Source organism: Nothoprocta perdicaria, unplaced genomic scaffold (assembly GCF_003342845.1).
Source record: "Nothoprocta perdicaria isolate Ctin4 unplaced genomic scaffold, notPer1 scaffold_18, whole genome shotgun sequence".
Taxonomy (NCBI): Eukaryota; Metazoa; Chordata; class Aves; order Tinamiformes; family Tinamidae; genus Nothoprocta; species Nothoprocta perdicaria.
The window spans coordinates 5,476,484-5,483,783 of record NW_020454982.1 but is presented as its reverse complement, the minus strand read 5'-3'; the positions used below and the strand labels follow the sequence as shown (position 1 = coordinate 5,483,783).

General features: G+C 36.3%; 1 long non-coding RNA gene across 1 annotated transcript; it reads left to right on the top strand.

Annotated features, from left to right (window-relative positions):
- The first annotated feature begins 579 nt into the window (after window positions 1-579).
- Window positions 580-3,483, top strand: LOC112944959. Its single transcript, XR_003248893.1, has 2 exons — window positions 580-681; window positions 2,057-3,483. It is a non-coding gene; the product is annotated as an uncharacterized LOC112944959 (long non-coding RNA).
- The last annotated feature ends 3,817 nt before the right edge of the window (window positions 3,484-7,300 follow it).

The following is a 7,300-nucleotide window of genomic DNA, read 5'->3' as shown; positions in this document are numbered from 1 at the left end:
GATGCACATTCTAAGTAAGGTCAAGCTAAATACTGTAATCCAAAAGGTATACTTAATTGGAAGGCATTAATTTGACCAGTAAATAGATGGTCAGTATGGTCAAGATAAGTTGCTTTCAGTCCTATGGGTTACAGATCTTAACAAATGAACTTGCTAATTGATCTAACATGACCTTTTACTTGGGGAAAAAGATATGAATCAAAAGCTTTAGAAGGATCTTGAGAAGCAAAATGCCTGGTTTAAAATGCCCTATTGGTGCTGCTGTTACTGTGCAATGCAAACTTTTACAGTGACTAATGCAATGTATTTTTTTTTTGACTTTCAACAGCAAAGGGAGGAGGTGACCAAACTGTCTTATATGCCTTGCTGTCTTGCATTCCTTAAGGTAGGCAAAAGCTTAGAACCAAACCTGATTGTTTCAATCTCTGTAAAATTTAAGAAGAGTGAAGGAGAAATAGTACGTTGCTTTGTGTTTGCTTGGGAAGTCTCCAGTAAATTTGAAAACCCATTAATGTGCCTATTTTACCAAAGTGTAACACTTTAGATTATTTTATTTTTTAGAGATTTTTCTGATAACATCTCACATTCTTCTTTATCTTTAGTATAAATCCTTACAAACCATGTAAAAAGAGTCGCTTTTCTCAAGATGGTTATTTTAGAGGACGTTGAAGATCTGAAGAGGTAAGTAGGAGCTTGTAGCATAAGCACAAACTTTGGTGAATGTGTTTGAAAGTATTTTAATAATATGACAGAAACCTACATTAATTTATTGTAGTGTTCATCTGGGCATGTGAAATTTGATACTAAAAATGCATTATTAGAAAATGCTTGTCTCAAAGCTCTGATTATTTCAGTGATTGAATTTCAAGGCATTTAGTTTTCTGTTAAAGATAACCTGGTTATTGAGGTTACTTGAAGTCTGAAAACAAGAGCAGTAGTTGTGACTAGTTATATAGGAAACACTGCCCAGAATACTCACTGAAAATGATTTTTTCTCTTTTTAATATTTACAGTTTATACTTCTTAAAAATAAGTTTGTAGAAAGTCCTCATGAGAATTTTTATCCCTACCTCTGACTGAGATCAAGCTGAGTAATATTTAATGAACAGGATTAAATGATGTGATCCTTCAAGAACCTCTGTGGTTATAGCGACCATCAGGATGATAGCAAAGAATTTTAAATGAAGCACTAGTGAGCTATTTAAAGGAAAAATTTGAAAGCAATGCACAGCTTGATAGGTATATCATTGTACTGAGTATAAAACTAACTTGCATTTGACCTGATTTTTACAGGTCAGCCTGCTATTTACAACTTGATCTCTCACCTTGATACAAAGCATTTTTCTTTTGTCTTCACATTTTTAAGTGAATTCACTTTGATCAAGCTGTCACTCAAAATTTAACTTGAAATGTGAGAATAGCTATATGAAATGGATTACTTGTCCATTTTTTTCTAACTGCAGCAATCTAAGTCTATGAACATAGTTATCAGTTAATGTTGATTGGTTTCCAATATGTAGAATGGAAATTCAGGGATATAGAAAGTAGGGTTATAATATAAACCCTTCATTTCATCCATTTAACTTGTATGTTTACCAGAGATTTTGCAAGCACTTAAACTCTGAAGGTCAAGATTAATATTGTTAATTTGAATTGTTACCTCTGCATCTCTGAAATAGAGCTTGTATTTAAGTAGCATCAAGACTGCGGATTATAAGCTTTCTGAAGATTGGATTGTATTTTACCATTTTCTAATAGAAAGTCTCTACATGTTTCTTTAATACAAATAAGAATAATTCCAAAGTTCCATCACTGAATCGCTTATACGCTTTGTTCACAAAATTTAAAGTTCAGCAAAGCATTTTTTGAAGAGAAAATGCCCCTAGTTGTGCTCATAAATTGTAGTCTTGGGACATCTGTGGTGTTTTGGTCACAAAAGTACCTCTGTGGAAATGTCTTCAAGCTCCTCATGTTGAAGGGATAATGAGATTCTACTTACAGCCTGTTATTGTCTTAACAATTAATTCTTAATTACTTTTCTTTTTTGTTAACCTAGGCTTTGGTGAAGAAACTGATCCTTTGGCTGGAGTCGATGACAGTGTATCAAGCAAATGTGAGGCCAAGTTCAAGCACAACCATCCATTCCTCAAATATCTACGACCTCTTCCAACAAAAGCAGGAATGGTCTTCTAGCCCGGTCAGCTGTGTTCAGGTTAAAGCGGTGTTGTTGGGTGACCTCAGGTCAGCAGAGAAAAACTTGCCCATATCAGTTCTGTATTTCAAACTTAGTCATTATGTTAGTTCTTTGTTAACTTGGTGATTGCCACAGTGCGTTGAAATGGAATAAAACATCATAGCTACTACATGAATAACAATCAGAGGTGGAACATAGAGAAATCTGAACTTCCAAATACTTAGTGGTGATCAAATATTAAAGACTGAAACTCAGCCATGTTCTTAAAGCAAACTTTATGGGAAAGGACAGGAGTAGGGGAGTATGTTGTTCTTGATCTTAAAGAATCTGTTCTAACTTATAAAAGCGTAAGAATATAAAGCTTGAAGGGTTTTTCATGTCCTTAGTCTGAAATCAGATTCACCTCCAGCCCTTGCATGTATTTGAAGTTGGTGTGGGTTGAGGTGAACACCTGGCTATTTTAGAAAGGTTTTATTCCCCTCACCCATTGTGAGCTTTCCCATTCCCTAAAGCCTTCTCTTTAGTTACCACCTTGGTTTCAATTCTTTTGAGTCACTGAAGCTCATTGAAAACCAAAAGGGCAGCAGAAACCTTGAGGGATGTTCAGTTTTTAAACCTGAATATCACATGCATAGGAGTAAGGTGTGGCACTTGGTAAACTAAATACTGCTTTTGTGATTGAAAAAAATAGATAAATTGGCAAAATGGACTGAGGAATCTGCTTAGTTACATTATTAAATGAAGAGGATAAAAAGCCCTACATGGTTTGACAAATGTTGATGTTAACACTGAGTCTCAATCAATGCAATGAATACTAGCTATAAAGTGAATCACTAGTGACCTACATTACAGTTGTGGATTAAATCCTTTCTTAGAACCTACCATGTCTGTTGTGAGTTATTGTATAGGAGGAGAATCTGGTCTAAACTTTCTATACTAATTGTACTTTATTCATTGTTTTGTTTTCCAGTTTATCCATGCCAGTTTACATTAATATTGTGGAGAATTGTACTTTGCAGTATGCTCATGCTAAGATTAGCAACACAGCATGCCAGAGTGCTGTGCCTTGCCAGGTACTTACAGCCAGGTTACACTTGTGGCTCAGGGACTGCATATCTTTTAAAATAGGACACTGAGTGAGGATGGCTACGGTATTTGAAACTGTTCACGGGTGTGGAGAAATTGCTTTGTCTGCAGAGACTGTTTCTGTACATTTCAGCTGTAATGGCCATTACATAAGCCCAGCACTTCTAAATATTTCTAATTGGTGCCCTGTGTAAATAAAAGCAGATGTTATTTGTTTAAAAACAAGCTGTTTCCAAGCAGGACTTGGATGTAAAGGGTAAACCTCCACCTGTGGATAATTCATATTGAAATGCATTCCTCTGGAGGGGAATAGGCTCTGGTAAGACATACACCTATCCCGTGTTTGAAACTGTTCATGTGCATGGAGAAATTGTTTTGTCTGCAGAGGCTTGTTTATTTTCTACTTTTCTACTAAGGTTTTTCTATTAAAACAAAGCAAATGTTCATGAAGGTTGGTGTTGTAGCTTCATAACTTCAAATCAGATGTTGAACAGCCTCAAAATAAAACTTGTTTTACACGGTTGTCACCAGTTTCATTTTGTGATTGAACTTATGGTTTTCTTTATTCAAGCTAGTGTATGCATGGCCAGTCAGAGTCAGCTTAGTATATATCTGATGGAGTGGATGGAATTTGTCCAAAATATGTGAAATCCATGGGCTGACAGCATTTTATATTTACATTAGAAAATGCATAAAGAACTGAAATTTTATTTTATAAAAGGATGGACTGACTTTAGCTTCAACCAGGATTCTGGCTGATGCTTGCTTGCCTAATATATTTGAAGTAGTTTTAAATCCATGTTTAAATTTATTTGGGATTTGTTTTTGGCATTTTAGTCTCCTTTTATTTCCACTGTGACTTGAAGTTCTAACAGTGTAAAAAAGAGGTTATTTCAGGCATTTAAGGGTTTTTACTTAATTTTAACACTTCAAGTTGAGGGTTTGAATTGATCTTTGGTAGAGTTATTTGTAATGCAAAATCTCTTCAGAGAAGACTCTCTGAGTAAAAGCTGTAGTGCTGCTCTGACCTGCTCCTTGATTGATTGATCAGGTTCCCTTCCTTCCTGCTCCAAGAGGAAGGGAGCTCCAGCTTTGGTGGTACAGAGCTGACATCTCAGACATGTAAACTAACCCCTCTGCATGGCAGAGGGGAGGAATACTAAAATTGCACATCCAGAGTGAAGAGCAATGTAGTTGTGAGTAGAAACCGTGAGAGTAGAAACTGTAAAAGGAAATGAAAAGGTCTGTCAGTGTTCTGTTTGAGTAGTAGCTTCTCTGAGCCTCTCACTTTACACCTGAAAAGAAACACTTCCTCTGGAGAATTACTTTCTAGGTGCTTCTAAATTGTATATTGAAATTGTCAGATTTTAATGTAGACTTTAGGACAGGTAATAGATGAAAACGTGCGAACAGATGTTTCAAGTTATTTTTTATGAAAGGGCATATAGAGTTGGTTCCTAGTGAAATAGATGATGTTTCCCAACAGTCATGTTTTAAGGCTGTACATTTAAGGCAGCTAACCAAAACAGAAAAGTTTATATTCCCATTTGGAGAAAAATGGGCCACCTCTTTGGAAGCTGGCTTTTCAGGAATATTAGATTTAAGTTACAGCTTTACTGGTGTGAACTTGCAGAGAAAAACAAAGTTTTAGTTCTATACTCTACATACCTGTCCACAAAGGAGATCATATTTGAAACCAAACTAAGTTGAAAATAGAGTTTTTTAAAGTCTTTTCTCCTACCCCCTTTCAGGAAAAAAAAAAAAAATCTGTGATGGACACTGTCAACTATATGGAATGTGAAATTAGATTTTTTTTCTGAAGGAAACTTGTGGGTCTTGGAGTAGTTGAGATTGTTCTTTCATTCACCTGCTCTTTGTAAACTCTTTTCTGGTTGTCCATAGGTGTCTTGAGAATTCTCCATTCTGAAATGTGCGAAGCTGCTGGCTGTGTGCAGTTTTATCCACTTAGATGGACAAGTTTGTTCACCAGTTGTTTTTCCTCCTGTATTTAAAATTTTCATATTAAAACTGAAGATGAGAGTAAATATAAAACATACTTTATATTAGAAGCCTGCATAAATGGTTTTGTATGTGCCCCATATTCCTTAAAACATTTTGTTCAGTCTCTCCATGTTGTCACAATACGGTCTGAACTGTTTAGTTTTGTGATATTAACTCGAGACCTGTGTCATCTTTTAAAAAAAAAGATGAGATTTTAACCAGAAACCCACTCCAGTGATTAAATAAAAAGAGGAAAGATAACTTTCATGTGTAGTTAATGCTGACACACGGCCCAGAGTGCTTGAATTATTGAATACCTTGTGTCATCAGTGCTTCAGTTGATTTAGATATCCTCAGGGCTTATGCAATGATATATTTTAAGTGCATTGTATATTTCCTGTGAAGTTTTTGCCTGTTTAGCTGGATTTACTTCCCTGACAGAAACCTTAGATTTAAAATATGTTTCAGGCAAATGCCAGTGCTACTCTGACCTAATTTTGAACTTGAATATTTTATCTGGAGTTAAAAAAAAAAAAACACTTTGAACAGCACGTGAAAAGGTTCTTATGGGCTTGCAAAGTTTGGGAAGCAGGGAAAAGTGACTTTCTAGGCTTCTTAAAAAAAAAAAAAAAAAAAAAAGAAAAGTGGGGGCTTAACTTTAAATTCCTATATCGGGTATAGTGTATTTCCCTCTGGCACTTCTTCCTTATCATACTTTTATACACAGTGTTAATGGACTGTTACATTGTAAGGGTTTAAGTGGGACTGCGTAGAGTGGAGGTGGGAAGTGAATGAAATGGTATAAAGTACTGGCTTAACAGCATTTAAGCCTCTTTGATATCCGAGTAGCTTCTAGCTATCCTTCAGCAAGATGGAATCTTTCAGCATGTTCTCTGCTAAAGTCTGGCTTCCTCTGTAATTAGAATGCTCTGTTTGCTATGTGAGTTTTGGAACGAGATGACAGTATTGGAAAATGGTAGTCCTGATTGATACCAAGGTGTTATCTGTGCAGAACGGTATCATTCGTGTGTGTTTCACATGCTGTGGCTACATTAACAGAATGCTCAAGCTGCAATACTAAACTGGAGGTGCCTGAGCCGAGGACCTATGCAAGCCCATCCTTCATGTATGTGACAATAATGTTGTATTCCTTCACTATGGCTGTTTTCTGGTGTTTGATTATTGATCACAGGATACTTAATGTATCAGAAGTATTTTAAGATTAAAGCTTTCTTATGTAAAGGAAGTTGGTGCAGAAGGCTCCTGTAGATAAGTCAGCAACTGTAATTCTCTAAAGATATGTTAAGCCTGACAGCTGACAGATCACAAAAATCATGAAGCTCTTCCTCCAGGTGTGTTTTTTCTTTTTGCCTGTCACAGCTTTTCTGTGTGACTTCAGGCAAACACTATATAAGTACCTGTAATAGGATCCTGTTTGTGTAGGGCTTTCCTTTGCAATTTGCTAAGTTCACAGTGGTGTGTTCAGATTGCTATATAAGGCTAAGTACTCTTCAGGCTGGGTACCCACAGTCCTGGGGTTCTCCTGACTGCTGTCAGTGACAAATTCTGAAGTGAGGTGAAACAGGAGACTGCAGGGTATGCTAAATGGTAGGTGGTAACAAAAGGTACTGCCTTACTAATGGTAAAAATATATATATACACCCCCATGGAATAATAAAATGAGCTGTTCCTTAAGTAGATTATATTTAAATTATAATTATATTCATATTTAAATATATTTTAAATGACACCTTATAAATTCATTTAATTAGAGAAGTTGTCTTTAAATATGCAATCTTGTAATTGCCATGTGGGTTGTGTGTGGGAGAGACCTTACAGTGTCTCCTACAGCTTCTGCTCAGACATGTCCTAGTATCAGAACGCTTCATTCTGCATCCATGAAGTGTTTCTGTTCTGGGCTGTGGGGCTTGCTAGGATATGAAGAGCGGTGATCAGCGAGGCTGGTGCTTTGGACTTGTTGCAAAGACCTCCGAGAACCTGCCTGGACAGTGACTGGGA